The following is a 7945-nucleotide window of genomic DNA, read 5'->3' as shown; positions in this document are numbered from 1 at the left end:
ATGCAGAGCATCCTAAAAATACTGTCCAGGACAGTGAAGCAGGAAAGGGGGGGGGGGGGGGGGGGGCTGTGTCACTATTTTCTTTCCTTTCCAGATAACTGACACAGAGACTACCATAATATATATATATTTTTGGGGGGGGCTTTTGTTCCAAGGTTTAATCAGTGTCTCGTGCCAGATAAACGTGATGCCTTGGCATGGCAAAGAACGGGGATTAGGATTACAGATGAGGGAAAACTTCTATTAGTGTGTTTCTCTCCTAACTTTATTCAAGTGCAGTATCCTCAAGGGACTTCTCAGTCAATTAAGAAAAAGCAACTAATGTCGTATCATGGGAACGAAAAAAAGACTTGAATCTCTTAAAGGTCTTTAGTTTTATCCACAGACTTTAATTTATTGTCATTTTACGACGTGTACCTGAAAGTTTGATAGTCCTGATGTCAGACCAAGCGGGGCCACGATTAACCGTACACAAGACGTTGTGTATAGCAGAGTAAACACTCTTGAAATTAAAAAGAAAGGACAGTCGTCAGAAACAGAAGAAGAAATTGGATGATGGGATAGCTCCTTTTATGAAGATATTTGCAGGAGAGGAGGTTCAATCACGTGACTGGAGTGAGAGGAGTTTGTTAGCCAAATGCAGACAGTATCATGCACTTTTTTTCTCGTTCTCCACAGGGCAGATTTTGGGGTGGTTGTTTTTCATTTCAGATTAGAAAAAAAAATCTTCAGTTGTAAGAAAATTGTTTATGCCAAAGAAATCCACAGCCGCGAGAATCTCCAAATGGGCTCCTAGCTGAGTTCCCTTTAGTTTATTACATATCACTTCAAAACGAGAAGAAGTAACCTTTGTAGAAATGTTTCTTAATTTTTCTTTTTTTTAATTTTTTTTTTTTTTTACTTTTTGGATGACAGAGTGAGTAGGAAAGCGTTGTGCTTTTGTTCACGCCAACATTATCTTGATATAAATGAAGGCAGGAAGAGGTGAGTTAGGCCTCCTCCTGGCTTCCCATAACGCCTCACCAATCTACAACGTGCCTAAGATTAACAATCAAGCAATCATAATTTAACAAGTGGGGCGTATTCATTTGATTACAATGTTTTCTTTTGAAGTTCTACTTTTAATGTCGCATTGTTTTCCTTGAGGATGCTGGATTCTACTCATTTGAATGTACGTACTGTATCTTGTGAATATTAAATAGCTATTCCTTCTAAATATCATCACTATCGGGCACTAACAGATGGACACTTTGACTCGGATTTTGTATGCATGCCACGTTCAAGGCAAAAACAGTACTACTAGGGTTGAGTCGTTTCTAATAATAATGAAAAAAATAAAAGCATAGAAATGACATCAATGCAACCCATACAACGTGCTGTCTTCTTTTTTTTCCATGTGAAGTATTTCTTTGGAGAAATTTATTGATTACTAAGATGGCATCACTTGGACGACAGCGGCTTTTTTCTTGGTGCAAACTAAAAAAAAAAATGCATGCTTGTTTTTGTACACAACCTGGTGTGACCTCTCATCCACCGAGCTTAATGTGTAGCCTCGGAAAATACCGTAATGACGATCGCTGCGGCGATAATGACATCAAATGGAGGAAATACTCAATAAGGCTCCAGATGATTTGGTTCTTCTCTCTATGCTCCCCCACTGGCATGGTGAGTCAGTTCTCCCTCCTCCTCTTGCTACTCCTCGTGTTATCATTTTGAAGAACGATGGGCTCAAATAACTCCATTTAGCTGTAACAATTGGATTTCATTCCACATTTCTTTTCAACCTTTTCCCATCTATTCTTTTATTCTTAGACTAGCACATTGTCAGCTTGTCGTAATGAGACCCACTTCTTCTCACCCGCCTGGGACCGGAGGCCAGTGTGGGTCAGCTCTCATAGCGCTCAGGGATAATTGGGTCGTTTAAATAATCCTCTGAGAGTAAAAGACACTAAAGACCTATGCTCATATTTAGCAGCTTTGGGGATGATGGTGTCACTGCACCTGCAGAACCAAGCTGGCTGCTGTTGATCTCATTTGGAGACAGATCTATCTGGGTTAGGAGTTGGAAGGACCACCTGTGGCCCTGATATAATGGAGGAGCTGGGGAAACGTGGAGGCTTAGACTGTTAACACATTTGCAAGATTAGGAAAAGGGCTGAGGTTGAATAAAAAATGCGAGCTACTCTAATGGGATGGAGGTGAAAGGAGACGCGCCACTCTTGACACAAAGTCGTGTCTAATGGATGCTCACATGATTTAGTCTGACCCCCAAATGCAATGGTCAATTTAGCGAGAAATAGATTGATCAAATGGAAAAATACACTCTGGGTCATCTTGGTAATCCTGTTCTTTTTCATTCCTTGCTTTTTTTAACCTTGTTTTGGGGCTTTGGTCATTTCATATTTTGACTCACCCCAGTATCTTGTTTGCTCTTCTTTTGAAAATAAATGTTTTTTCTCTTTATTTATATTATATTATATTACATTATATTATATATATCACATCATATTATATTATGTTATATTTATTGATGTATTAAAAAAAAAATATATATATATTATAAATATTTTTTTTTCAAGATTACTTCTTCTCCTTGACCTTGCCACCCTGCTTCCCTACATTTGGGCCTCCCACTTGAAAATCACCGCAAAGATCCTCAACCCTGATGGTAAGAAATTAAAAAAAGGAAACACCAAGTGAATCTTATGTCAATGAAAATGTCCTTCCCCACTCTTACGGTGATCTTTTTTATGACATTGCAGCTCAGTTGGCTGAAGATCTGAAGCCACTTGAGGTGACAGCTGGAATCAGGCTGCGGGAATACTCTGTTTGAAACACCTTTACTCCAAAGCCAAAAGGTAAGCTGTCTCCATAAGGGAAAATAGAATTAATGCTCTCTTCTGGGGGGCTCAGATGTGCTTGGCAGTCTGCAGCCACTTCTTTAGAACCTGATCTCCAAACGCAAGTTGTCATGGTAATAGAATCTGGACTTGCCATTGGACCAGCAGGGTGGGGGGCCGGCTGGCCGGCTCACATATACGAAACAGGGTTGCCCTCTTAATGGCCTAATATCCTTATTTTAAATTAATTTGAAGATGACACTTGTGCATGAGTAAACTGAATCGCAATATTCAATATCTCTTTTGCAAAAACTTAAGCTTGAGTTATTTATTCCATTGCCTTTAGAATGAGGACACACACTAATACACAACTCTGGGCCGTCCTACTTGTACCATGAACTTGTAACCCTGCCACACAATGCAGTGTCAGTGCTGTCAGTGAAAGATGATATTTTAATTCCCTCATTTGGACAGCACCATGCATGCTTGGTATCCCTCTCAGTTAGTGACAAAGAGCTTTCAGCCCAAATGAATACATGCTGATTAATACTTAATGACCACCTCCATTATTGTTTCAAACCAAAACAACTCCGGTCGTGGAGTTTTGAAATGATTCTAATAGATGGAAAGTTAAAGTAAACCTGAGTCAGCAAGGACCACACTGGAAAGTCATTAAAAATATAAATAAGGAATTCTAGCCAGCGTTTATTTGGGGCTTCCTTTTTCCCCAAACAGTCACTTTGTGGCTTCCTGTCAAAGACAGCTGCTATGTCATCCAGTGTCTCCGCCACCTGTGTGACAGAGAGGTTGAGGGCGCCCCTCAAATGTTCCATGACACATCCACAAAGGAAATCTAAGAGTGTGTTAATGCAGCCATTATCATTTAACAACTTCACGCAGTTTATGTTTCATTTTTATTTCGTCTCCATGCTTTTTCTTGTTTATTTGATCTCGAAGGTAAACATAAAAAGTGAGCACATGCCATGTGACACAGTTTGGACTAATTACAACACTGCCTTCATAATTCAGGCGTCGACTAGTTTGGGTATTCAAAATCACTTCCTTAACCCCCAGTATTTTTTTTTCTCAGTCTAACCACCATAGCACATAGCCACTCTGTGCTATCTTGACCTTGATTCCATCCCTGCTTGCTGTCATTTGTTAGTCAAATACTAAGTCAGGCCGACCTGATATTCCCGAGCGGTTTATTAAAGTTTTTAATAAAGCTAATTCAAAAATCGCCCCTACGTTTGAAAGCATGCAAATTACGGGAAGGTTTCAAGTAGCAATAGACGACCTCAAAATAACTTTAATATTTAATTCAATTTTCAAATTTAAGCCTGGTTGAGGAACATTATAGTAAGTGAGGTCCTAATTCTCTTTTTTGAGTCATTGAGTACCGTATTTTCCGCACTATAAAGCGCACCGGATTATAAGGCGCACCTTCAATGAATGGCCCATTTTAAAACTTTGTCCATATATAAGGCGCACCGGATTATAAGGCGCATAGAATAAATACCTCAACGTTGCTCAAACGTTAATGCAATCACAATATAGTAACACTCGAAAAACAATATATCAATAACTCAACGTTGCTCAAAGTTAATATCACACAACACACAAAATAAACACGTAAAGCTTACTTTAATAAATTTGTCCTCATCCATGAATCCATATTGGTCCATATATAAGACGCACCGGATTATAAGGCGCACTGTCGGCTTTTGAGAAAATTTGAGGTTTTTAGGTGCGCCTTATAGTGCGGAAAATACGGTATATGTTGAATTCCATTTTGGTTGGACTGGACTAGGTTGGGCTTTACATCAAGGCCATGCACGCATCCATCCATGTGTGCCAATGTCAAGCAAGCCTTTGCTGAGAAGAGAGCTGAATAATCAGGCCAGTGTTTTATTTCAAGTCTGAAACGTGGGCAGCGGCTTTTCTCCAGGGCTTCGATGCATCACTGCACAGCACAGCCCTCACGGACGTGAGCAGAGCACCAAAAGCCCAACTTTTAACACCTATGCTAAATTCCCTCAACAATAGCCTCCAGTTGAAAAATATAAATGTGGGTATTTCATCAGCACTGTAAATATGTGGGCGGGCGTGGGTCATTTGCACAGCGGCCATGTGTTGCTTAACATGCCTGCGGAAACATAACAAGTTTGTCATTCATGCGCCAGTGAGATTAATACTCATTTGGCGAAGATCTCATTTTACATGCGCTTGCTAATCCCAATTGTTGTGGCACAATTCACAACCATCCTTCATATCTGTGAGGTCTACTCTAAAAATGAAAGAAGCTATGACTACAATGTGGCCTACGAAAAAAATAAGTTTGACACCCCTGCTATATGGCATCACATCCATCTCAGAATCGACTTAAAAAAGGAATTCATTTCTTCGTCAATATTAAACAAGACCAATGCTCAAGATTATAATTAGCTAAGTCTGATGCTCTCGCATCTTTTGCAAGCACAAATAGGTCGATAGAAATGATGCAATATATTGCCACAGAGACAATTTGTTATACATATTATCGGCAGATAAACATTTAGGCTCTCTAAAATCATTGGTTTATTTTAATAATACACAAACAAAACAATAAAGAAAAAAAACACTATGTATAGATATATAAATATAATAAGAACTATTTACTGCCGACACCTAAATTGGGTTTAGTGCAGTTACAAATGTTGGGTCATACAGCGAGCGCACGCATCTAACTTGTTTTATGTTTATGCGTTCGCTCACTCGCTCGCTCGCTCGCTCGCTCGCTCGCTCGCTCGCTCGGCTGGCCTTGCCGCTGCCTGTTTGATTCGCATTTGGGATTCATGAGGGAAGCTTACTTCGACTTTATCTGTATTCATTAAGGCCGAGGAACGTTTGGTCAGGATTTATATCATATATAAATTGCAAAGTTTTGCACAAAAACATTTTTCTTGATTTCTTGTGGTGTCAAGCAGTGAAATTTTTCAAGCAACCAACATTCATGGCCCTTCAAAGTATGTTTTTTTGCGGCTCGACGACAGCCTAGTTTTGCACACCACCTGCTCCCGTCCCCCGTCTCTCGGCTTGCAGCCATCAGCCGCCGCCAGTGAGTCTATTTCCCAGGTCACTGATTAGTAATTGGAAGTGTCTGACCAAACGTGGCCGCTCCCTTTGTTGCGCTCTGTCTCCTGTGATGGGGACAAATGTGCACGTTGCTCATTTACATAAAAGGCCATTTAAATGAGCCAGGCTGTCCTTGGAGGTGATTATCAAGCTGGTGAAAATGATCACAAGTGACTTTTGATGAGTGAGCATGGACTATGCTGCTGCAGGCTCAAACTTTGTATTATGGTTTTTAATAATAGCTTTTCTCAGTCAGATGAAGGCTAGAACGGAAGAAAAACTTTTTGTACTAATACAAAAAAGGTTCAATCGTGTTTAATGTGGTGTAACAAATAATTAAGGCACTTCTGGCCAAATAAAAGAGAATAACTGCTTTTAAATGTTCTGAATGATTTTTTTTCTTCTCCATGTGTTGATTTAAATGAAAGGACATTTTTTTAAAATATTTTTACATCTGCCCCCCCAGGGTCACCCACTAACTTGCGTCATCACTGCTCCATCTGGAAGTTGACTCCAGCAGCTGTACGGTGGCTTCAAAGGCCAAAGTTCTGAGACGTGTTGACAGCTCTTTCTGCAGGAGTTAATTGGTGAGGAAGATGCATCAAATGAGCCGTGTCTGACGAAGACAGAAGGGCTTGAAGAGGAGGAAGGAGGACTGCCTGGAGGTTGACAACTGCTATTAATAGCCTAAGTTGAGACAGACCAAGTGACAAGTTGCAAAAGAACCCGATATCCATCCTCTGGGTGGATGAACACAGCGTAACCTGGGAACAATTTGTTTTATTTTATTTTATTTTATTTTATTTTACAGTATTGTCCATCTGCATCCTTGCATTTCTTTAACTTGGACAATAATATCAGCTGGGGTTAGATACCTTTCCCCAAATGAGATTTCAGTGGTGTGCATTGAATAGCCCTGGCCAGGCCTACCTTTGCTAAATGGTCATTTTGATTCCATTACAGAGAGACGGACAGTGCGATTCTATTATCGGGATGACTCATCTTGGCTGAAAATGATGGAGCTGCAAGGAGTTTGCTTGGATGCAGTGATAGGGAAGTGCAGACGTACAAACCTGTTTTGAAAGGTTGTTTTGAAAGGTTGTTTTTCCTGATTATATGGCATTTGCACTAAAGTAGCCTTGTCCAATGTGGCTCAACAAAAAGGACAAAGGAACACTGTTGTGAAGAGTATTGATGCTTTCTATAATTGTTATAATTATTAAGAGTCCAAATGCACGGCTCGCTTCTATGTTTGGGATGCACCGCCATGTGCAAGGTGCGAGAAAACATGATGTGCCCCCCTTTACCCTTTGGCAGCTCATTTCCTTTATGCAAATGAATCCTGCATAAAAGGGAACGCAAATTCTGTTGGGGGTCTGGCGGAGCTGTGTAGAAAATGAAAATGGGGCAGACTTGAGAGTCCCCGAAATGTGGGTGAGGGGCTGTGTTTGGGTGGGGATTTCCTTTCCTTTTCCATTCCAGTGTCTTCTTTCAGAATTGATGTCAATGTGAGGGTGATACAAATTTATTTCACCTAAAGTAAATTCTCCTCTGTTTGAAAATGATACTGAAAACTCAATAAAGCATTGTGACACCATTGGTGACATTTTCCAGGAAGTAAACTCACTCAGATAGTAAATGACTTACGAAGGTTGTGGTCTGCACTGAGGTTACTATGTGCAACGGATGCCACAGGCTGCAATTCTATTTAGTATCAAAACTGTCAGAAATGCAGACTGACATCTTTGTGTCTCCATATTTGTTATATACTTCTGTAAATTTTCATTTTGAGATTTTGGAAAATTGAGAATCAGATGTTCATTTGGTCTTATGACAACTAAGGCGTCGTGCAGAATATTTTGCATGTATTTGGGGGATTTTCCCATCACTGCATATGACGTGATCAAAACATGCACGACCTTGTTTTGCTCATGTGCGTCGGGGAGGAAGTCCCTGCGGCCGCCGTGCGTGCGTACAGGTATGCGCAGCCA

The 7945-nt window shown here is 40.4% G+C and overlaps 1 long non-coding RNA gene across 1 annotated transcript; it reads left to right on the top strand.

The window, feature by feature from the left end:
* The first annotated feature begins 2458 nt into the window (after positions 1–2458).
* LOC148386257 (uncharacterized) lies at positions 2459–7407 on the top strand. Its single transcript, XR_015863014.1, has 3 exons — positions 2459–2668; positions 2763–2858; positions 6421–7407. It is a non-coding gene; the product is annotated as an uncharacterized LOC148386257 (long non-coding RNA).
* The last annotated feature ends 538 nt before the right edge of the window (positions 7408–7945 follow it).

The sequence above is a fragment of the Syngnathus floridae genome, chromosome 15 (assembly GCF_059516105.1).
Source record: "Syngnathus floridae isolate MCC-2025c chromosome 15, RoL_Sflo_1.0, whole genome shotgun sequence".
In the NCBI taxonomy this organism is placed as follows: Eukaryota; Metazoa; Chordata; class Actinopteri; order Syngnathiformes; family Syngnathidae; genus Syngnathus; species Syngnathus floridae.
The sequence above is the reverse complement of the archived record's forward strand: the minus strand, read 5'-3'. Positions and strand labels throughout refer to the sequence as shown.